Source organism: Corapipo altera, unplaced genomic scaffold (assembly GCF_003945725.1).
Source record: "Corapipo altera isolate COAL_440 unplaced genomic scaffold, ASM394572v1 23, whole genome shotgun sequence".
NCBI classification, from domain to species: Eukaryota; Metazoa; Chordata; class Aves; order Passeriformes; family Pipridae; genus Corapipo; species Corapipo altera.
The window spans coordinates 9,915,675-9,939,290 of NW_020884878.1; the positions used below are offsets into that span (position 1 = coordinate 9,915,675).

A 23,616-nucleotide genomic window follows, 5' to 3' on the forward strand; every position below is an offset into this window, starting at 1 on the left:
TCATTTAAATAGAATTCTTCTGGACTCAAAGAAAATGTGAATTTGCTAAATCATATTATGATTCAGTATGATTTCTTATGGCATTGGTCTGTGACACTCTCTGTGGGGTTCCCCTCAGTTCCAAACCTGCTAATTTCAAACCTGTTAAGACAAACAGGAGGTTTTTTGAGACCCTCAGTTTTGAAGTTAACACCAATCACATGTAGCAAACAAGCAGCATATCAGCATAACCACTGCTGATTTCTCTTAAGAGTAATCACTGCAGCATGTATGTACAGATGCACAACTCTCATTAGTATCCAGGTATTTGTTGGATTTTTTCCTGAATCTTTATGAGACAGAGACTGCCGGGATCCCTGACATCAAAGGGCTCCACAGGCAGTTATTTCTGGACAAGTATAAAACCTCTACAATTTTTTGGTGAACCTGTGGGCTGAGTTCCCTGTTGTTTCTATGAACACACTGAGCTTTATCCAGGTCTTTGACTTCTCTCCAGTATTTGGAGCATGTGATCTTGTGCTTTCCTATGAGCTGTGTCCTGCTAAGCCCCCAAAAGTACAAATGCAGACACTTCAGCTGATCATAGCTGTGTCAAGGTCAGAGCAGCAGCCCAAATCCCTCCCAGAAGAGAATGGGGTAAAACAAGCCCAGCGCTGTAGGAACAGCAGACTGTCATAGTGGGACAGTTGCATTCCCATTAGGGCTACGATTGATGCACAGAGGAAATTTTTGTTCTTACAGGTTTTTATTTTTCCTTTGCAATGCATTTTTTCATCTTCCAGTTTATTTTTTGTGGAGCCAGAAAGTAGGCTGCTTTGTGTACATCAGGGTTCTTCTGGAACCAGAAAAAAAATTTGGGCTTCATTTTGTCCTGAACACTGTACAGAGACAGGAAAGACCTTCATCCAGTGGGGAGGAAAAGTGCCTACAAACAGATAAAACAGCTCATGTTTGTATGGGGAATGAATATTTTGTTGACTAGGATTAGCATGCAAACAACTCTACAGCTGATTGGTGGGAGTTGGGACAGTCAACAAGAATTATTATAAACACTTCTAGAGGACAATGAAATACTCCAGGCAGTTATAAATCTCTTAAGTCATATATTATTGGAGGAACACCTGTTTTAGATAGCAACCCTGTTGCTAGAGGATGGAAGTTTAGGTTGTAGCAGCAAAAGGTGGCAAGTTCAATAAATAAGAATAATAGAGTAAGACCCTCAAGTGGAGTAAATCAGTGCAGCTTCATTGAAGCTGTTGGAACTAAGTCAATTTACAGCAGTAAGAATCTGGCTTGTAGTCAACAGGGATTTTTTAGAATGTTTAAAACTTCTCCATTTAGAGAATTCTCCTCTGCCTTATGCCTGTGCACTAAATCGTATCCACACGAAAGTCCTTGCCAGTATAATGAGGTCATTTCGGATGTGAGTGTTCATTATATGCTTAGGTAAATTAAAGGGAAAAAATACATCATTAGCAAAGTCTTAAATAAAGGATGGAGCAAGGTTAGCGAGTGAGAACTATTTAAATAAAATCAATCTCAGCCCTGGAGAGTTAATGGGGAGTGGCTTTCTGTGGAAAAAGGCTGATGCTCTGTTGATGCTGCACAAAGAAGTTGAGCGTTACGGCCATGAGGAATTAAAAGCAGGGACTGAGGTTTTTTCTAGGTTAATATTTCAAGCTTTCTAAATTTCATTCTGTGACATGCCATGAATGCAACCTAGGTTTCCAAATTCAGAAAAATGCTCTGATAAACACATATTGCTGAAGCAAATGAAACTGAAGGCTCATCCGGTTTTACTGTAGCACTCGTAGTATTAAGAGGGATTGTAATATAATCCTCTTCAATGAATAACCCTAACAGATGTTATCAGAGTTGCTCTGTATGAGCTGTGGACCTCTTGCTAGAACTCCCTCTGTGGAAGTCCAGTTCATAAATTGTCCTAATGGGCTGCCTGCCTCATCCTGCTGCTGCCGCAGCATGAAAAGGAGGTGGTTACCAGAGGCCTTGAAAGCCGGCATTATTCCCATCTGTTTTTCATTACAATACTGCTAAATATTTCATGCTTTTTGTTTTACAAACAAGTAAGAGCAAAACTAATCTTTTTGTTTAATGTTCCTTGATCGACGTTTAAAGGAGGAAAAAAAGAAGTTTTGGGTTTGGTTTGTTTTTTTTTTTCTTTACTTCAGATCTCTGCAAAAGCTTTTAATGGAAGATAGAGCAGATTTCCATTGACTTTTCTGGTGGGCTTTTTATGGCACCACTGATACAGGAAAAGATACAGGGGAAATCCAGATGATGAATGTGCTGTTCAATCAGCTGGGATTTCTTTGCTTGCAAGGAGATAACTCGATGAAGTGCAAACAGAGACAGGGAGCAGACATTGACTTCTTGTCAGCTATATAGAGAGCTATCTCTGGCTGGGGCTGCTGGAAAACACAGCAGCTATTAGTCCCCCTTTGCCCTTTCACAGCGCCCTGTCAGAGGGTCCCCAAACACTGCAGCCAGAGCCATCCATTAAACCACAGGGCAACAAGTCTGTTTAATTACCTCTCCTTTACAGGGAGGGGGAGAACAGCTCTGGGAGCATTCAGCTGACATTTTAACCTCCTGGTTCCCTAAACTCCCACTGAGGTGGATGAGTGAAAGCATTCCCATGGGCACTCAGCATCTCTGGCAGCAGGTGCTGCCCCTGCCCCAGAGGAATGTAGGTGACCCAGCTCCACACAGTGACCTCCATCCACAGGGCAGAGGTGAGGAGGAGGTCAGGAGCCTCCTTGGGGCATGCAGTCTCCCCTCAGGTGACCTGTGGACATGCTGGACAAAGGTTTTGAGCAGTTTCTTTCCAATCCAAAGCACACGCTGGCACAGAGTGTCTTGAGTGATACTGTTCCACTCGAATTGCAGTGTTGGCTGGTTTATCTGATGTTTGGACAAATACCTTCATTATGGCACCCCATGGGCTACTTTAGCTGTGAAACCTAATTGCAGGCAAAATGTGTGAAATGTCACTCAGAAAGGGCTAAACACTCATAGAATCATAGAATGGTTTGGTTTGGAAGGGACTTTTAAAGATCACCTAGTTCCAACCCCCCTTCCATTAGACCAGGTTGCTCAAAGCCCCATCCAACCCGTCTTTGAACACTTCCAGGAACAGGACATCCACAACTTCTCCGGGCAACTTGTTCCAATGCCTCACCACCCTCACAGTAAAGAATCTTTTCCTAATATCTAATCTACTGTCATTCCATCTAAAACCATTACCCATCATCTTATCACTAACTACCCATGTAAAAAGTCCCTCTCCCTCCTTTTTATAAGGCCCTTTTAAGTACTGGAAGGTGCCCTAAGGTCTCCTCAGAGCTTTCTCTTCTCCAGGCTGACAACCCCAACACTCTCAGCCTGTCTTCGTAGGAGACATGCTTCAGTTCTCTTGATCAACTTTGTGTCCCTCCTCTGGACTCACTCCAGCAGGTCCATGTCCTTCTTATGCTGAGGTCCCAGAGCTGGACACAGCACTCCAGCTGAGGTCTCATGAGAGCAGACTTAATATTAAGACAATATGAATGTTCTCTCTTTCAGTCTGTTGAAGCTTGACCCTGCAATGGAGTGATGGTGTGTGAGTGCAGATAGTTAAATCACAATCTACATTTGACCACCTAGTAATACTTTTTATATCATTGCACAAACAGAAATGAGTTTGTCTGATCCACTCTTGAGGTGAATTCTCTGCATTTATTGCAGGATGAATTTTTCCCTGATGGCTGATGCATCAACCATCCTATCCCTTTCTGCCATAATCACTGGCCCAAATTCAGAGGCAAAAGTGAGTCTTAGGTCTTGATTCTAATGCTTGCCTGCAAATAGGCTTTATAACTTATGCTGAACAGGACACCCAAGCAGTAAAATCATATACCACTTTCTACATTATGTTTCTTATTTTTCTAGCATTTTCCTCCCAAAGATCTCAAGGCCCACTGCAAGGTCTGACTAATTCTCAACAGTCATCTGTGTATTAAGTTCTTTTTGCTAATTACAGCTGAAACACTACTGCCAGAGTTTTACATTGCTGTTCTTGAGCATCTCCCTACAATGGCACACAATAGTTTCACTCAGGACTGTAAAAATAAATTGTAACTTCTAATGTCCATAGTTCCTTGCATTCCATCATTTTCATTGAGGATTTTGACGTTCTTCTTAAAAAAATTTCAAATCCAGGAATAGTAAATGCCGAGTCATAAAAGCTTAGGAAATGGGTCGAATCAGAGTGCAAGGCAGCATTACAGTGTCTGATCTGCTGTCTCTGATAATACCCTCACAAGACAAGGGTCCCTCTTTCCCCCCCCCTCCATTCCTGAACAAATGAATTGCAGCATGTATGAAATCTCCAGAGGCCATCTGTGACTGTAATTCATTTACCCACCGTATTATGGAACAGATTTTCCAGTGAGTTCAAAACTCGGGAAAGGGGGGGAAGGGAATAGTATGATGAGAAGGATCTGTGATCCATATCTAAAAGTAAAAATATTATTCAATTGTCATATTTGATGGATAAAGTGTCTGACACACCAGGCAAAGCCATAGCAACTAGATAAATATGCTTAAAACATTTAATTTTGATACATTAAGAATGAGCTGGAGCAGGAGTTTATCGACACTGAAATTAAGCAGACATTTCTAAGTTCCTAAAAGCCTCTGATTTTGTTTAGTTTGGAAGAAAATTTGCTGTAGATAACTTGGAAGTGTAAGGGGAAGTTGGACATGGTGCACAAAGGAGCAGCTCTGACAGGTCAAGACTAGCAGTTATGTTTCTTCTTCATCTGTTGTTTTCCAAGTGCCAACAGCCCCCACCTCATTTGCATCAGACCACAAGAGGCCTCATGGCAAACTTACAGACCCTTGGCTTCTGCTTTTAAATTGAAATTAGTATGTTCAATTATGATTTTAGCTGCTATAAAAATATTTTTATATATAAGGCAGTCTCAATATTTCTGTAATGCTGTTAACATTCAGTAATTGTGATTAGTAACACATCCTCACAAACAGCCAATTGGTTATGTGGCTGTAAGCATTAGATTTCCACCCTGAGTAATTCCAAGGATGTCACTGAAGCTGCAGCAGGAATTAATTCACTCCATGGCAGCTGGCAGGGTTTGTGTTTACTCTATGGGTCATGTTGGTACCCACTGGAGGGTTTTCATTCTGCACTAGGTTCTGTGTTTCTTCATAAAGTGATACAATGCAGAAGATGGAAATGGTGCAAACTTCTAAAAATTGTTTTCTGTAGACACTTGATCAGGAGCTACAGCTGAAGAAGGAAAATGTTCACCTCCACACAGTAATTAAGGGGCTGTGTTGGAGCAGAGAGGATTGGAGAGAAGGCAAGGGAAGAAGCAAGACTCCAAAGGAGCAGTTTACCTTGCTACCAGTCTGAAACCTATAAAAGGAACTGCACCAAGCCCTCCACCAGCAGCCTCTGGCACTTGCAAGAGCCAGCATCAGCTTTTTTCTCCTAATGCATGATACCCTGACATACCTTTCTCTGAGCCAGTGCAGCAGTGAAGAAGACACACGCAACCACTTTCTTCTCCCTCCTCTTCAAGGGATTGTGAACACACCTCACCCAAGCCACATGGGCACTCTGGGGTATGAACTGAGAAAGGGCTGGGGAAGAGCAGGTACAGCTGAGCATTAACAGCCTGGCTTCCAGCCTCTGGAGAAGGATTCACAGCTCCTCAGTTGTGCAAAGCAAGCCAAGTGTGCTTGCCTGAGGGCTGAATGAGCCAAATACTGCTAATACTGCTACATTATTACTTTCAACATTACCATCACAGCTCACTAGGGATGAAGTAATTGACGACTGTATTTCTTTTTTGCTCACACTTTCACATCTATAGCAGATAAAACACTTTGCAGCATGCCCACAATGCTGAGTGTATTTTTTTTTATACAATACTGGCAAAACATTCAGTGACAAGACTTGGTAAACACTGGCAAAACTGTATATTTTTAACAATTTATTTTTCTATTGGAGAACTAAGACACAAATGTGCTTTGACTGGTGCAACTATATCTATGCAACAGACCTTTTTATGCATGCCTACATATATATATATATATATATCATGATACCCATAATCAGCAACATTTGTAGTGTCAGGTTTGTCTTGGTGAATACAGACATTAGGCAAGAGATTAGTAAGTAAAACCATTGTAAGCTCCTCCCTGTCTCAGCTATGCTTGCTACTCTTCAAAAAATGCGAAGATGGTGAGAAACGTGACTGACTGCTTTGGTATTATCACTTAATTTACACAGAGTGGCAATTTGGTCCCAGAAAACTAAAATCAAATCAAAGAAAACCAAAAATCATTCAAAACCCAACCTGTCCAAGGCCAAACCAAGGAAATTAAAATAAAGGAAAGATGCATTAGCAAGGTTAAAAGCAAAGAATAATGTAATTTATGTATGGAAAACAAAAAGGGTAAATGACAAATGAAGTGGCAGCTTTGTAAGAAAGGGAAGGGGAAAGTGGGCTGAGCTGCAGATGGAAATACTGTGCCAGGAGTAAGAGGGAAAACGTGGCAGGGAGAAGAAGTAGGAGTGGGAGAGGAGTGGGATGGGGCAGGAAGGATGAGGCTATACACAACACTGAGCACAGGGCTGGCCCAGCAGGAGGGTGGCACAGAGGTAACAGCCTGATGCCACAACACACCTTCTGTGGAGGCACTGGATAGGGCTGGGATTTCCATTCTGCCTCCGTTTGTGTCATGGGTTTCCTCTGGTCACAGGGGGAATCAGGGGCAAATCTTGCTCTCCCCAGGAAATCACTGCTAGAACTCCCCTTGGCTTTCCTTGATTCCACAATGCAATAGTGATTTCTCACTTTAGCAATCTAGCTCACAAAAGTGGAGAAGAACTGGGGGAGACTCGATGTTTTCTATGACCATCTGTGGGTACCTGACTTGCAAGAGACCCAAGAGAGACAGTGCTCAGGGGCAGAGTGAAGGCACAGTCTCAGGCACAACCAGGTGCCCCACTGGGCATGGGAGCTGCATGGCACTGCCAGGGGTTGCTGGTGCCACCTTCCATCCACTCCGTGCAGCTAAGGTGTGGTGAGACTTTGGGGAGCTGATCTGCAAAAGGGGAAAAACAGGACTCCATGGTCAGACCTGCCTATGGGTCTGACCAAATTTGTGCCCCAGCTCCATACCCTGAAGCAGCACTGGGTTTTGCAAGGGCAGAGGAAGCAGCATCTCAGGCAGTCAGGACTTAGCCTGGACGTAGCCATCAGCCTGGAGGGGCACAGCTATGCCAGGGATCTGCTGTCCCAGCCTCAGCTTGTTTCCTCAGTACTCAGCAGAAAAGCCAAATGCCTGCTGCTAATAATCATGTCTAGAGATAATTTTTAATAACCCTTTCAATCAGGAATCACATTGCTCATGGTAAGAAATTCCAAACTGATCTTTCATGTTGTCGCTGTCTTGCTGTGTTTGGCTCTCCAGCTCTCTTTCGGCAGCTAGTAGGGGAAAAAGTGCTCCTGTCATAGGGGAATGCCCAATCCCCTGCAGAGAAACCAGAAGCTGCACAGCAGCTGGCCCTGGCCCCGCTGGCAGGCAGGCTGGCAGGGAACCTGTTAGGCTGGTCTCCATCAGATGTTTGGCAGAACTAACCCATACCCAAGGGATCCTTATAACCAGCAGTTATACCCATTTTCCTTCCAAAACTGTCTCCAGTGTTGTACTGAAGGCAGAGGCCAACAGAAATCAGCTGCTGGCCATGCCCCTTGCCACAGGGCACACAACAGGCTGTGTCCCTGCCTCCTAGGCTGTCTCCAGCTGCCTTGGACAGTCTGGTGGGGGGCAGCACGGCTGTCTGCCAGCAATGCAGTCCTCTCCAGAGGGCACTTGGTAAAGCTTCAGGAAAGCAGGAGGGAAAGGTCTGATGGACAGTACGGTTAAATTTCTGTATAAAAGTAGTTAACCTGCATGCCCACTGTGCTGGAAGGGCAGTTGGTGAGTCTGGGTATCTCCTTTAGCTTTAGAGCAGACCCAAAATGCAAGATTTCATCCCAGAATGGGCAAACTTGGCCACAATTTTCTTCATGGGGCCAAATTTTAAGAATAGCTGTTCCCACTCCTGTATGCCATGCCCTTTCAGAGAGCGACAAATGGTTCTTATTTGTCCTTGACAAAAGCCAGTCCCTGTCTGAGTTTTTTTATGACATTTTAACTACTAGTCAGCCACCTTGGTTTTGCTGTGGGAAGAGCTAAATGGAGCAATTAGAAAGAACCAACACAGTGCCACAATATTTCTTAGTGTATTTGGCAGCACTGTCCTCTACTCACCTAATGTGGTAGATGGGTCATGCAAGTGGGAATGGACAATATGTGCATTGCTGGGCCACTCCTCCAAGACAGCAAAAAGGGTCTAATTTCTTATGACAGAAAACAGGACTGAGAAGACTTGTGTTAAGCAGGAGAAGAAATATAAGCATTTTCTTTGGTGCCACTTTCGTCCCAGCCTCTGAAGATGGAAGCCAATGTCCTGGAGAGCTGTGTTGGATCAAACTGGTAAATCAAGGTAGCTATCACTATTTGGATGTCACATTGTCCTTGGTGGTTTTGCCTATTCTTGGGGAAAAACTTGGTTTCCATAAAAATGAACACTAGCTGTCTCAGGGAACAAGCAGGCTCTCACATTTTTGCAAATCTATTGATATTGGAAGAGAAGAAAGCCAGAACATTTCTATTGGCACCTAAAACATATCTAACAAAAACCACACCCATGTGTCTGTACAGTGCTGCTCACTCTCTGCTCTGGCAAGTGCAGTTAGGAGTGCCAGCAGCAGGCAGAAAAAGGATCACTTCTGTTTTTAAACCTGTTTGTATTAGCTTCTTACCCGTGAGGAGCCTGAGTGCACAAGCACTCAGCAAGAAAAGCTGGGCAGTTTCACAAGCTAAGAAGTCCCTGACGTCTGTGGACTGAGGCCACCTGCCTGGGAGCCCAGAACTCTCACAGAGAGATGTATTCCCATAGTGCTGGGCATTCACTCAGTAAAAAGGTGCCAAACGAGAACAGCTGGGAATGGACTATGGTCGGCACAAAAAGATATGATCTATTTTTTAATGTTTTTTGTTTGGAGGACTTGGCTGGTAGGACCCTTCTCAGAGAGCCCACGTGCTGACCTTGGATGCAATCAAGTTCTTAGTTTATATCTTTAATTTGCACTGTTGCTTTGGAAAGATGTTTTGGGGCACACGTGTGTGCATGAACTCACGAGGCTGTACATGCTTCCCAAGGGAAGATGGCAGGCTCCATTTCCTCTGCCCCTTTTATATCACAGCCTGAAACATTTGTGTTTAAATTCCATCACATCGTGCAAAACCTCTTCTGTTTCAACCAGCCAAAAACAGCTGCTATTTCTTCTTTTGTTTGAAATAGCAAAGCAAAACAGTGTTTACTTTAATTCTTGAGAGTGTCACAGATAATCTGTGGGATGGAGTCCTCATTTTCCATGCACTCCAAAACTACAGAGTGTCACGCACAGCTGTCAGTAGCACAAAAAATGAAATCAAGTTGCTCAGCTCAGACAAAAGCAGATAAAAGTTCTATGTGCATTTTCCTGTAAGAGAAAAGGTGGAAGGGATGAGGAGAAGAATCTTAACATAAAAGAAATGTGAGGATTTTAGGCACTCACAAGAGGATAAAAGAATCTGAAATCTACCAGTAAAGAGGGATCTGTTGCCTTCTTGAAGCATACTCTTTTTTCCCTCCCTCTTCATTATAAAGCAACTATTGCAGAACATAAATGACCTTGTAGACTTGTGAGATATTCCTGCCAAAAAGCGTATCCATTATCAAGTAATACATTTTCTGCTTGTGTAGTTCCAGTGTACTCTTTTGAAAAGCAGTAAGTTCTCTTCTGTCTCCCTTATCACATTTCAGGATGCCTTTAGTCATGGGACTCTGCTTATTCAGTAGTTCATGTCAAACTTACTTCAGTAAGCAAAAATTAGAGTTCTTTGAGAATTGCTTTCCTGTTCCCCAGTGAGGGATGTGTTAGGCTTGGTCCTTCTCTCAGTAAAATATGTTTGAGGTTTGCTGTTGATTTCATGGAAGCCATGAAGGCACAAAACAATAGTTGTTGAGACTAAGTCTCTCCCGAGCTATGTTAATTCACACCACCTGAAGTGTCCTTTTTCAAGAAATCAACAGCAAAAAGAAAATGAACATTTGGGACAAACACTTCAAAAAGCTAGAAACTAATTTAAAAATGCATCATAGCTCAAGTTGTCCTGGCCAGCTGTGCTGCTACACAACTTGTACAGCATGACACCTTGGTCTCTGGTAGGGAATAACTTTAGGTCAAAGTCAGACAAAAATAATGCCTGATAAATAATAAAGTCCAAATGCTAGAAGCAACCTGAAAGCAGCATCATCCCAATGCCTTCAGGGGACAGTCGTGACCAGCCCTCCATCTAGCCCACCTACATTGGTTGGCATCAGCTGCAACCAGGCCACAGACCATCCTAACAAGTTGTCCACATAGATGACCATACAATAGGAAATTTTGCTGCAAAAAGTAGTACTATAGATGCATTTCAGAGGCCCAAATTCAGGTAAATATTGTTGGCCTCTGATGTCAAAACCCGTATTTGAGGGCTTTTCTTCATGATACATTAAGTGATACAATAATAAAAGTTTGTTAAGAGTGAAAGAAATATCCAATATTTTTGTCTAAGAGAGTGAGCCTTTTGTTTGCTCAAAATAACTCATACATTGGAGTTGTGCCCTTAAGAGTACAGCTACTTGCTTGCATTAAAGAAAAAATTAAAATTGCTATTGTTATTGTGTCCCAAATTTTATTCAGTCATAATGCTACTCAGGTGTTTATTGTTGCTCTAAAGTATTCAGGCATTTCAGTCTGATGGAGGATGGAACACCAGCCATCCGTGTGTGGTGCATTTTCTATCAGACAATTGCAGGTTTGAAACAAAAGAAAAGAAAAAAGTGTTTGCAATGAAAGAGTCCAAGAAATGCAGGAAAATGTTGTGGTTTTTTTTAAAGATGTTTCTTGCTAGGAACTGAGATTTACAGTAGCCTCTCCAGCACCCTGAAATACTGAGTGTCTCAAGTTCACACCAGGACCATTAATGGCTGTCCCATGAGCTCCATGCTCCCAGAGAAAGGCACGTTATCATTGTCATTTCATGGTTTCCCCAAATTCTAACACAAAGCAAGCTGAACTTGTTGTTTTGCATGGTCTCACACGTGATGTTTCAGGCTTTTGTTGGCCTAAGAAGTCCAGTGTCATCACCAGGCTGAAGTTTGTGGCTCTTCCCAGCTGCAGCCTCACCTCCCACCCATCCTCTTGGCATGTGGAAAGAAGGCAACATCTGAGCATGTTTTAGTACAAGGCCAGGCTGTTGCTCAACAGGCTAGACAAACTAAGCTTAATGTGGACTAGCAGTCCACTTCAGCAGCAAACATTTTGGCCTTGGCATGATTAGGGATACTCATAGCTTCTCACTGCAGATGGGGCCAGAAAGTTCTTTTGCAGTGTCACTGGAGTGACCCATGCCCTAGCTCATTACATTGCTAGAAATAATCATGAATGCTTGAGAAAAAATCCCCTTCAAGGATGGTGTCACTGTCCTCACTTACAGAGGGACAAAGAGAAGCCACGGGCTGCCCTGAAGAGGGTTACCTGGCGGTGCAAGGGCCTCAGGATGACAAGCTGGTGTGATGGGTCCTTCACAAAAAATCCAGTTTTGGGGGTGGAAGAGCTTTTCCTGAGTCCAACATCCCTCTTGAGCTGATGTTGCCCCAGGGAGATGGGCAGTTCATGCTCTAGGAAACGTGATGCCTGTGGTGGCACCTGGATGCCAAATGCTCCTCCTCCTGTGCTGCACTGCAGACTGCATCTCCCCCAGACATGGGCAAAACAAACCTGGTTTCTGACTCACTTAAAGGAATCAAGCCCATGGCTTCTGCAGAAACAGGGTTTCTGGCAAAATGTTGAAGAGCCATTAATTTATTGGGCCAAGCAGTCTCCAACAGCTCATCCAGAGTTCTGGTTGATCTGAATACAGTGGATAAAAACTAAGCATTTACAGCTTCTGTTTACATTTCTGTTTATCAGTTCAAATTTCTTTTCTTGTTTGTAAAACAGGCATATAAATTACTATTTTTTTACTGAGCTTCTTTCCTATTGGTAATGTCCCAGTAGCTTCATCTGGGCAGATGTGACCCCCAGGATCCTTCCAGTCTCACTGCTGACCTGAGAATGGTTCAGTCAGATCACCTGTAGACTCCAGGCATGTCAAGGATATCAGTTTCACTGTGTTCTAGTTTTCCCTTTCTGAGGTAAATTATAGTGTAGCATTAGACACTTCCACCTTTCTCTATGCCTGGAAAACAGCTTCATGCTCAAGGAGAAATGGTTTTCCAGGTAAGGCATTGGACTCATCTGATGTGGCCTGTCTTCATTTCTCTTCCATCAGTGTCTCACTGTTCTGAGACAAATTCCCTGGTCCTAAAATACAAATAGTCCCTTCAAAAATAAGGTTATTAATATATGTGTCACATTAAATGGAAAAAAATCTATTGATATTTTTGAGACTACTGATTAAAAAATACCATAGAACAACCTTATAACTAGCTCTAGTCAAATATCCATGTCTATCTTTATCATAAGGAGCAGATCCTGGTTTCGAGTGAATTTACATCGTGTTGTTAGGGTTTTTTTAAACTGTATTAAGTTAAAGAAGCAGCATATGTTTGTGAGAGAAGACTTTACGAATGCCCATAGCACTGGAAGAAGCTCAATCAGAATTACCTTTTACTACACACAGGATATGTTCTTCATCTGGGAAAGACAACTTAAACGATGGGTGGATTTTTATGTCTAATAAAGCATTAACTGTGATCTAAACTTTTCCTGCAGCTAAAGTATTTAGAATGGCTCTTTCCTGTGTGGATTCTCTGGTATCTCTCCTCTACCCAGCTGCTTATTTAGTATAGAAATTGCAGGAGCTTCCTATCTTTGTGATTTCTTCTTCTTGGTGAAATCTGGTTGAAACCAGTCCGTGAGTTCAAAAGTTACTATGAGAAGGGCAGTTAGAGACAAAAAAGTACACATACACGATGTTCACATAAGGATTTTCACCCAAGTTAAAAATAGAAAACCGGTGAAATACTCAAAATCTACTTTAAAAATAAAGTTTAGGCTGGTGACAGACTTTTTTCTCTCCAGTATTACCCATCAGTATTTGACTGTCCAGCCTCAGCATGCTGATGGAGTGCAGGGTAAGCCCTGGCAGTGGTTTCCATGATGTGAACACTGGGTAGTTGTACCACAACCTCATTCCCCAAAGGACTAGTACAGGGGTACAATTGTTGCCCTTGGGGAGGAAAGAGTGCTGTTCCTGTCCTGTGTAGCTAAACTCTCACATCATTCTTTCTACATGAGCTTCTCCAGAGAATGCCATTGCTCCCTAACTTGCATATATTGATACCACAAATAACCATGGAAACGGGACTAATCCAAGTATTGGATGGGAATTTCTGTCAAAATTTGGATCAAAATCCTCATGACAGGGCCAGCTGGGAGCCTCCAGCATCAGTGCCTTGGTGATGTGTCTGCAAGGGTATGTCACTGTTTCCCCATAGGACCTTCCCCAGGACAACAAACCCACCAGCCTGTGAGACACCAAATCCATCCCTCTTAATGAAGATGATGCACCCTGACATACCCCAGTGGAGCAGGGCTTGCCCAAGCAAAAACCATCAGGTCAATTCAGCAAAGAGCAGCTTTTTGCAGGAATGTGACCTGCTTGTCTTTGTTTACCCAAAGCTGAGGATTTCTCGATTTTGCTGAGAACAGTTTTCATTCCACCTGCTGCCTGTCACAAAGTTATAGTTGTGCTGCCATGTAAAATGGAGACAGCTGCAGAAAAGCACCCAGACTGCATCAACAAAAGGTCCTAAACATGAGGGAACATTAAAAAAGAAAAAAAAAAAAAAAAAAAGAGGAGATGTAACTCAGCCAATGCAAACATGTAAGAAACTGTGCGAGGGCTCAGAAGAGAAACCAGATTGCTGTTGAAATAGCTGGTTAACATTTTGTCTGGAAGCACAGCTTCAATAAAAATAGGTAAGGAAACCAGCTAAGGACCCCCAATGGCAAACATATTTATTGAGAATCCAATAAAAGTCTCAGAACAAATAGCCTGAAGGACCTGTAGACACAGCCTCTGCTGTAATAAAAATGCAATACAAGGCATCAGGGAAATGGTAAGGGAAAAAGGCTGCTCCATGAGAAAACCAAACAAGAATCCCAGAGCACAAGGCCTGGAGACGTAGTCTGGGATGTAATAAAATAACTGCCATTGGGGAAAAAGAAAGAAAAACACAACATCTAACAAAGGCACAAAGAAGCCCCAGATACCCCAGCTAGTCTAGAAAATCACCACAAGTTGCCATAAAAACACATGGGAAAATAGGAAAAGAGTAATGGCTGCAAAGTGATCAACTCCTGCAGGTACCTAAGGGCAGCGCGTAGGCGAAAGTCCACAGGAAGCCATGTCAGCTGCAGTAAACTCTGAGGGTGCCTAGGAGACAAGGCTGTAAAAGGTGACAAAACAGCGGCCTCAGAGGGACTAAATCTCTGCATTGGAGAGAGATTTATTTTAAATGCAAACCCCACATTGCACAGAGCTGTGGTTTTTGATTTATTTATCTTGGTCAGCAAAACTCTTTGGTAGTTACAAAAAATGCTAGAAAATTTCTATCATAAGTGCATAGGCTAAAGTGGTTTCAGAGATGTCCGCTCACTCAAAGGGTTCAATCTGAGCCTGCTTATCGTGAATTTTCATGTACCGCAAAAGCAGCCAGAAAAACGGGCTATTATCATCAAAGTCATTGTCATGTTAAGTACTGTTAATGAAAATCTTAAAAAAGAATGGTTCGTAGGAACAAGCAAGGTTTTTTATTAAGGCAAATGAGAAAATGGAGAAAGAAGGTGATTTTCATTTCCTGGCTTCAGTCACACACTGCAGGTCATGACCATAAAAGAGCAGTTGCCTGTCGCAAGGCAAGGACCTGCTCTCTCGGGCTGTGCTGCTGCCTGCACCCCTGCCCAGCCAACAGAAAGCCTGCAGTGACAGGACAGGTCTGGGCTGGCCTCTCAGCAGCACATCCTCCAGGATGCTGGCAATGCAGCATGCCTTGCTGCAGAGGCAGGTCTGCCACAGACGTTTCTCATCACCGCTCCTGGGATTTCACCAACAGTGGGTGAGGGCAGTGTGTGACAGTTCTGCCTGGGTTCTGCAGGGATGCCCTCAGGACAACCCGAGGTGCAAACATTACCTTGTTTTCTCCAGATAAATTCCAGCCTTGGAGGAGATGTGGCACATACTTGTGCTATGAATAAAACAAGTCTGCAGTTGAGATTTCTGAATCTCTTCAAAAATTGATTCAATCTACATCTAGAGGTTTTGGGTTTTTGTTGTTTTTAAATAAAATAAATACTTCTTCTGGAACAGAATTAATTTGATTAGAAATGTGCTAGAAGTTGGCAGTAGCAAAGTATTTTTGTTTACATGCCTCTCTATTAGGAAACCTAAAGCTGACAGTGCTAAGTTAGACCCATGTATCCACCTGTCAAGTTTTACTTTTCATTGCTGACAAAGAAGTACGTGCTTTTTCAACAACTGTCCTTTCACCTGTTTGTCAGATCTGGTCCTTGCAGTAATCACTTTAAACCACCTACACTTTTGAAATTGTCCTTTCTGAGCTGGGCTGCCTGGGCTGCAGAGTCCCAGGGTTTGCTGGACACGTGGTTTGATGGTAGAGGATGGTGGTGTTCAGATATACGCATGAATCTTCAGCCAAGCATGTAGTGGGCTGTTCCTCACAGCTTTGATCTCCTCAGCTCCCACAGATACTTTGGGGTAGATTTTGCCCTTCTTGGGTAATTTACAGTGTCTCTCCCTGCCAAGGAGACTTCAAGTTATAGCCCCTTCTTCCAGCCCTTCCACCTGATGTGGATTTATCCATCACTTCCATCCGTTGTTTTGCTGTGAAGTGCTCCAAGGACACGGTGCTGTCTGCAGTTCACCAAGCCTTACGTGCAGGGGTGCTCTCATCACGTGCAGGTCTGGAAGGAAGAAAACCCAAAAATACCAGTTACAGCAGAAAGGTTAAGTTCAGAAAGGTTAAGCTGTTATGTCTGTGGTCCAAAAGAGTGGTGAGTTGAGCTCATTCCACCAAGTCTCTTGCTAATCTGGTGCTCTCATGGGTGTGAAATATTATCAGCTGTTAGAGTTATTAACCAGTGTTAACCAGGTAGTGTCTGCACTGAGCTATGTTTAAGGTTACCTGTGCCATTAAGGGCTTACAAACTCAATTAAAGATTTTAGTGCTCAACAGTTAATGGTTAATTTCTGCAGATGTCCTGTTTCCAATTACTATTCATATATAATGTAAGCAGCATGGCATCACACTTCAACTCAGACAGACCTATTTTTTTTTTAATATATTGTAGACAAGTAGGTTCCACTTAATTGCATAATACTCAATAGTTAGTATTCCTGGAGTGTCTTTGAAATCCGTTTTAAATCCCAATTATTTTCACCTTTCTTTTTCTATTATTATCACTGTTCCCCATCTCACTTGTGCTCATCTGACCCCACAAGGGTATGGGGATGTTCTTTGTATTGTGCCATGACCCCACCGCCCAACAAGGAGGAAGGAATGCTGTGAAATAGCCCTTCTGATCCCTACACTCACAGGGAGAGATTCAGAGGTTTTCTTTTTTATCTCTCACTGGAAATGATGAGGGAAGCTCACAGCCCCCAAAGTACATGGAGGAGCTGAAATGCAGATTTAAAAGCCTACATTTGAGCCTGCTGTGTTTGGAAATTTTTAAACAACAAAAACCCTCTTGTAAGATCAACTCTGGTAACGGAGTGTTTGACTAAATCTGTGGAGGGAATTAAATGGAAAGTTCTGAGTCCTGGAGTTACACCCAGGTGGAAGGAAACTTGCTGCTGTCAGTAAAGAGAAAGAGTAAATAAATCAGTTCTCAACTAATGAGGCAAATAAATTTGTAACTGGAATCACCTATTATGAAAAATCAATTACTTTCTATACACGCAATTGTGATATTCCTCCTGAGAAGAACATGAGCACATGCCTAACTCTGCACATGCAAGTAAATCAATGCTTATCACTGAATTTAAGAATATAATTAAATTGAAATTAAATATGAAATGCCTTGGGAACTACTCATGAGCTTGAAATTCAGTCATTTAAATGCAATGTTGAACTGAGGCTTCTGGGAGGAAAGAACCCAGGGAGATGCACACCACGCTAGATGGTTTCACAAGCTCTTCCAGCCATCTGATGACTGCACTGTTATTAAAAAGGCATGTCCCACCTCTTTTCCCTGACATGCTTCCCCAGCACAGCAACCAACCATGTCATTTGGCCAACTGCATCAGCAAACTGATCTAGAGAAAAAACAATCCCCCCCAAAACCCAATCATTTTCAGATGCGTGTGTTCCCTGACTCATCTGGTGGCAGGCACTGGCTCACAAAATGGTGGTGTGAGGGGATGGGGTGATCCTGCCTCTTCTGGTGGCTCAGAATCACCAGCTGGTCAAGCTGGTAGGGAAACCTCATGTGCTCTGAAGCCTGTTACAAAGTTACATCATCTGGAAAGTCTTTGCAGTCACTTCTGATCTGTTCCATTGTGTGTGAAATTGTGGATCTCTGAGTCATTCTTTCAGGCAGAAGAGATTTTTGGAGGATATCTAAGGAGATGATGTTCTTTGAAGATTCACAGATGTGCAGTGTCAGTGCCTCTTAAGGCTATAAAGGCTGCAGTTATTCTGCAGAGAAGACATGAGCTACCCAATGATAGAGATCTGCTTTTTTCTATAAGAAACATCAACAGGAGTTATTAACCCCAGTGATGTAAGCCATTTTAAACTGGAAAAGATCAGGACAAGAGGTTAACAGAAGAGAGATACAATTTCAGCTATTAAATACAAAAGAGGCAATGCTAAGTTCATATAATGGTATATCAAAACATTATCATGGATAGAGATAACAGACGGTTGGGGCTCAGAAGGTGTTTAGACGTCTGAAGTTTTGGAGTGAGATCCCTCCTTCTCAGGTCTGTAAAGAATTTACAGTGTGGATAGAACTGCTCTGGGCAAAAGTCTCCGCTCTGGTCATTGTCCAGAAATTGTGGGAGAAACTCCAGCAAGATCTAAGACCCATCCTAATGCTCAGCACTTCTAGCTCCAAATGTTAGGAGCCCTTTTTAATCTTGCTGTCTCCCACAGAAATACAGACTATCGGGCACCTCTAAATGCCCCCCACCTGAATCCCCAAAGGGGAAAGATTCACCCACACAAGCCTGTAAATGGAAAGCAAGAGACAGGAGGAATGAAGCATATATGACAGATATTCATCACGTTCTTCAAAGCGTCATGAGGTTCACATGGGCCGTGCAAGTATGAGCAGCATGGAACACATCCAAAACTGTAGGATTCACCCATTAAAAGACAATGTGTGGCTGACTTCTTTTTCATTTAAATTAGTGAAAATGAAGGAACAGACAATCCTGCTTAAGGACCTGTTTCCACTCAGTGCTGAGCACCTTGATGAAGACATCTATTTATATCAGGCATTTATTTTACAATGACAGTGGCACCTCTAACCAAGGCCAGGCCACCAGAGTAGAGAATAACCCCAGATCCCTGCAAAGAGACAAAATCAACCGAGGAGTTGAAAGAGTTTCTCAGACCTCATAGGATTTTTCCTTGCTTTTTTTTTCTCTCAGTGGAATGTCAAAAAAGCACTCAAGTGGATGGCAAAGCGTCTCACAAATATCTTGTATAATTTGGCAACCGCAGTGTTCCACATCTAATTTCATTACAGCACATTGAATGTTTGGGGTTTTTTTACAATGGTTTTTGCACCTTTAACAACATGTTGATTATTGCGTTTTGAAATAACTCACTTCTTTAAGAATAACTTAAGTGAAAATTTCATTTAGAATTGTGACACCTGGAGAAAATCAACATCATGTGACTTGTAGGCACTTCTAAACAGGAAATACTCCATTTATTTTTTTAGCTGTGTTTGTGTAATAAAGTCTAGTATCCAAGTGTGAGCAACACATTTTCTCGTTTTATTAAACAGCATGAAAGGATTTATTACTTCTTCGCTGAATGCACTTCTGGCACCAAATGGAGCTGGACAATAATTGTCAGGCACTGAGTTTAACATTATGAGAAAACACCTTTGGTAGAGTTCAGAGTTTATTGTGTAATGAAAAATACACCTAGATGGTGAGGCTTCCTTTGAGAATTTGTTTGGTGAGTATAATCTCAGGTACTGCTGCTTAATAAATTGGATTCTTTGAAACAGAAATTAAAGTACTGAAATAATATCTAAGAAGGTTATTTTTCTTTTCCTCCTCTAGCTATGTGAAGTTCCCTGAGAAAGAAAATAAAACCAGAGGGAACGGAGAACATTTCTTTTACCACTCAACAGGTTAGGGGTGTGAGGTGCTCTCAAGAGCCATGTACCATATTTGTGACTTTTCTTGCCTTCTCCTCTGATTTTTCTCGAATGCACAGGCTGCTCCTGTTCTTGTGGCTCCACCCCTGGCCGGAGCCAGGCATGAGGGACTTTCGTCTCTCTTTTTGTTTTATTCCCTGTATTGCAAGGAAAAGCTGCCCCAGGCCAGGCAGGAGCCTTGAAGATGGGCTTGGCCGGAGAGAAGTCACCAACTGTTTTGCAGGTGTGCAGCATTCCTGTACCCTCAGAAGTTCCCCAGGAATGGACACTGATGAGAAAAGGGAGAGATGTGGTAAAAATCAAAGCCCTGCCCTTCAGAGGATGAGCACAGGGGACCAATCTGCAGTGCCCTGATCTGAGTTCCATGTACTTGGTACAGGCAAAGGCGTCTGTGTCAAGCACCTGGAAAACATGGGCAGCAGAGCTTTATGCTCTCTTGACTCAGGCACAAATGAGTGCTCGAAGTTGAGATAAGAAAAAGGCCCTATGTATCTCTATGATCCTGGCCTGACAAATTCTCCCCAAAATCTCAGTGGAACATTGCAACACTCAACACGTGATTTGTTTTCCACTGAGACTGGTAGTGCATGTGTTAGAGGTTTTGGGTTAACTACAGGAAGGGGAAATGCTTCACACAGTCCTCAAATTAGGGGCTCTGACTAATGAAAAGCTCTCCTATTCACTGCCTTTCTCAGTGCGGGACAGTGGGTTGCCCTGGTATGTCCTGCTGGGGAGGGCAAGAAGGTGGGGAGGGGAGCACAGGTGGCACTAGTCCCCTAAGGCAGGGAAGCACTAAAACCATCTTTCTGAGTGTTGCCGCAGTCTTTGTCTTTAACATCCATCCGTAGTTATTCGTAAACCGGTGAGCTGGGTTCTAACTGGGAAACCTCATTCTGCGCCGTTCCTCGTGTGCCCCGGTGGTGTGGCTTTCACACTTCCACCCACTCCCGGGTGCTCCATCCTAGAGCGTGCACAGGCCACCCGAAGCATCCCGAGATGCAGGCAGGCGCCAGGAGAGGGCAGCGGTGCCCAGGGCTCGGCGCTGCCCGCGGAGTGGAGCCTGCGGGGGCTGCGGAGGGTCCGCGGAGCCGCCCCCGGCCGGCCCCCGAACCAGGGAGGGTGCGCACACACGGGCATTAAAAGAGATTTTCTCTATCGACCATCGGGGCTTAAATGTGCTTCTTGGCTGCGGTTCATGTTTCCCGTGACGGTCAGACGGCACATTAACCACCACACACACAGGCATTCATCTTCAACTCCCCGACTGGAGTACAAGCCATTTCTTAAGGAGTTGCAGGTTTTAGGGCCAGAAGGGACCTTTACAGGGAGGCAGTCCCATCTCTTGTCTGAAACGGGCCTTGGATCGTGATTGTGATGTCTGCAAACAGCACAGAGCCCAGTGGAGACCTGTCCTCTGAGTTAGTCGACGTGTGACGATTCTCCTCATGACAGCATGTCCTCTAGTCCCCATAGGACTCCCGCCAGCTTGGCCTGGCCATTCCCAGCCAGGGAAAGTGTGTGTGCATGTGTAGAGCAGGGAAAGGAGAAATAGAAGAGGAAAAGAGAAAACAAGTGATCTTTAGCTAGCATGAAGACCACTCTCCCAGAAAAGCAGCCAGGCTGACAGCCAAAGGGTTATAGGGTGGATATAACAAAGCTAACTACAGCTCAGGGCTGTTGCTGGAGCACTGTTTTTTCCCATCATGTAATATCAGAAGAGAACATCTTGCCTGAAAAGGCATAGGTAGCAGTAATACTCAGAATTACATTAGTTAGCATTAACAAAAAAAAAAAATAAATCAGAAGCAACATTCAAATAACGTGTCAGCTTTTATGCCAATCTTTGTTCAAGAAACCAGGAAGGCTTCTGACACAGGGCAGACTCATTCATGTCTGCTTGGCAAGAGGTTCTTGCATCTTCTGATTCACCCAGAAGGAAAAATAGTAAATCACAGTTGGTAAATACAATTAAAAGCAAGAAAAATCTTAAAAAATTGTTTGTGTTTTTACACACTAATGTCTTGATGCAGAAAACAGTTATGCATATAATTAATGTTACCAACCTGATAATCCCATTGTGACCCATTAGCTTTTTATAGAAAGCCACCATAAGAAGCCATGATAAGATCTTTCAGTTCTGTCTCAGTTAGCCAAGGTGCAGGATATTATGTCCTTATGAAGGTGTGGATGAGTAGCATTTTGAGGAAAATTATTATAATTAATAGATATTATAGGATCAAGACCTGATTATAAATAATAAGGTCATTGCTAAAATGGGGATACTTTCCAACCAGTTTTAAAGTTTGCCTAGCAAAAAATAGGTCAGGCCACACTAAATGGCAGTTCAGGTAATTCCGAAATAATTTTGGAGGAACTGATTTAAAACTTATATGAGATGTATCATTAAAAATTACAAGCTCAGGGAACTCAGATTGCATTTATGTGATTCTGCTCTAAGCGTGAAACTTTGGTTTCAAAAATCAGAATAACCCCTGAACATAAGAAATAAAGTATGAGAAACAGCTGGGCAGAAAATGTCCTGGAAATAGTCTTTCTCTTATGTTATAGGTATGTATGGCTTGAATGAATGGCAAACTTTTGATGAAGTTCTTAGGGCCATGCTCGTCACCTTCATAATCCTGACTCTTCAGAGATCACAGACATCTCCTTGCAATCACACCCTGAAGTCACTGACACAAGTTTCATTTGGCTTGGAATTGTCTCCTATTGAGTATTGCAGTTGCACACACAAAGGTATGTACTGTATGAAGGCTTGCTCCTACAAAAAACAGCTGGGATTTGAGCCATTATATTTATACTTGGTCTGTTTTTTCATGAGGTCTGTCCTGTGTGATACTGATGATAATTCTTGTGTAACTAGACAGCTCCATGTCTGGACACTGTTCCCACAGACAGTGGGAACTGTCTGATAACTCATATTGGTGAAACTGAAGTGTGATAGGAGTAAAAATAATATCAAGTATTTATAAATATGTTGTCTACTTCCAAGTTTCTATGGAGAAATCTAGAGCTGGCACTCCTATAACATTTTGACAGAATGGACATTGTTCCTGTCTGATGATTCAGCAGAGCAGCTGGGCATGTGTTTAGATATGAACAACAGGAGAAGGGATGGAAGGAGAGAGGAAAACATGATCAAGTGTTGCTGTTCTTCCTAGGTGGGCTTGAACCCTGGAGATATTTGTGGTGAGGAGGTGGTCATTAGAAATCAGGTAATTACATCAGGGTTAGCCAGAAAAAATGTTACCTCTCAAGAGAAGGGGGAATTGGGAAGATTTACTTCATACTGGCAAAATGTATAATAGTAATACATATATTTATACATAGCCAGCCTCCAAGTCAAGTCCTCTCCAGCATCATCCCCATGGAACACATGCACGTGTCAATAATTCCATCATCCCAGTGTCTGGTTCCTGTGCAGGAAGAGGTTAATTATGTCTCAGCCTTTATGGCACAAAGTAAAAGCTTTTGTTATTTTTGTTTTGTTAGTTTTTTTTAAGAAAAAATTGTGTGGACAAAGAGGCAGGCTTTAAATATTTGTGGAGGCTGCTTGGCAACAAATTGCATGCGATCTTTATAAAAACAATAAGTTCTCATACAATTTACATTGTGTTCAAACTGGGTGCTAATGGCTCCTGACCAGTGCTCAATGGCTGGTCTGTGGGAAGAAACAGGGAGAGAGGTGTTATATTGTGCATTGTGTGCTGCTACTCCAGCTTTCTGAGAAAGAGGAGCTGTTAGAAGTTGAGGACCAGGGTGGGAATAAAGCTGTGGCTTTTACAGCACATAAAATGCATGAGGTGAGAGCTGACACTGATTGCGGCTGTGCACTCAAGGCCACTGCTCCAGGGTGGAATCCACACACACAACATGTGCTCCCAAATATAACTGATGTCTGCAGGCCTGTCTCCTTCGATCTTGGAAAATAGCTGTGCTCCTAATATTTTTCCTTCAGGAATGTCATCTACTTGTCTGCAGCAAAGGCACTATTAAGCAA

The 23,616-nt window shown here is 42.9% G+C and overlaps 1 long non-coding RNA gene across 2 annotated transcripts in view; it reads right to left on the minus strand.

Annotated features, from left to right (window-relative positions):
• Positions 1 to 811: 811 nt before the first annotated feature.
• LOC113944668 overlaps positions 812 to 23,616 on the minus strand; it is a 28,526-nt gene continuing 5,721 nt past the window's right edge. The window contains exons 2-4 of one of the 2 annotated variants that reach the window (XR_003526751.1): positions 23,219 to 23,277; positions 16,042 to 16,160; positions 812 to 925 (exon numbers count right to left, since the gene is read on the minus strand). This is a non-coding gene — a long non-coding RNA (uncharacterized LOC113944668). The remainder of the gene's footprint in view (positions 926 to 16,041; positions 16,161 to 23,218; positions 23,278 to 23,616) is intronic. The other variant, XR_003526750.1, reaches the window with a different exon arrangement.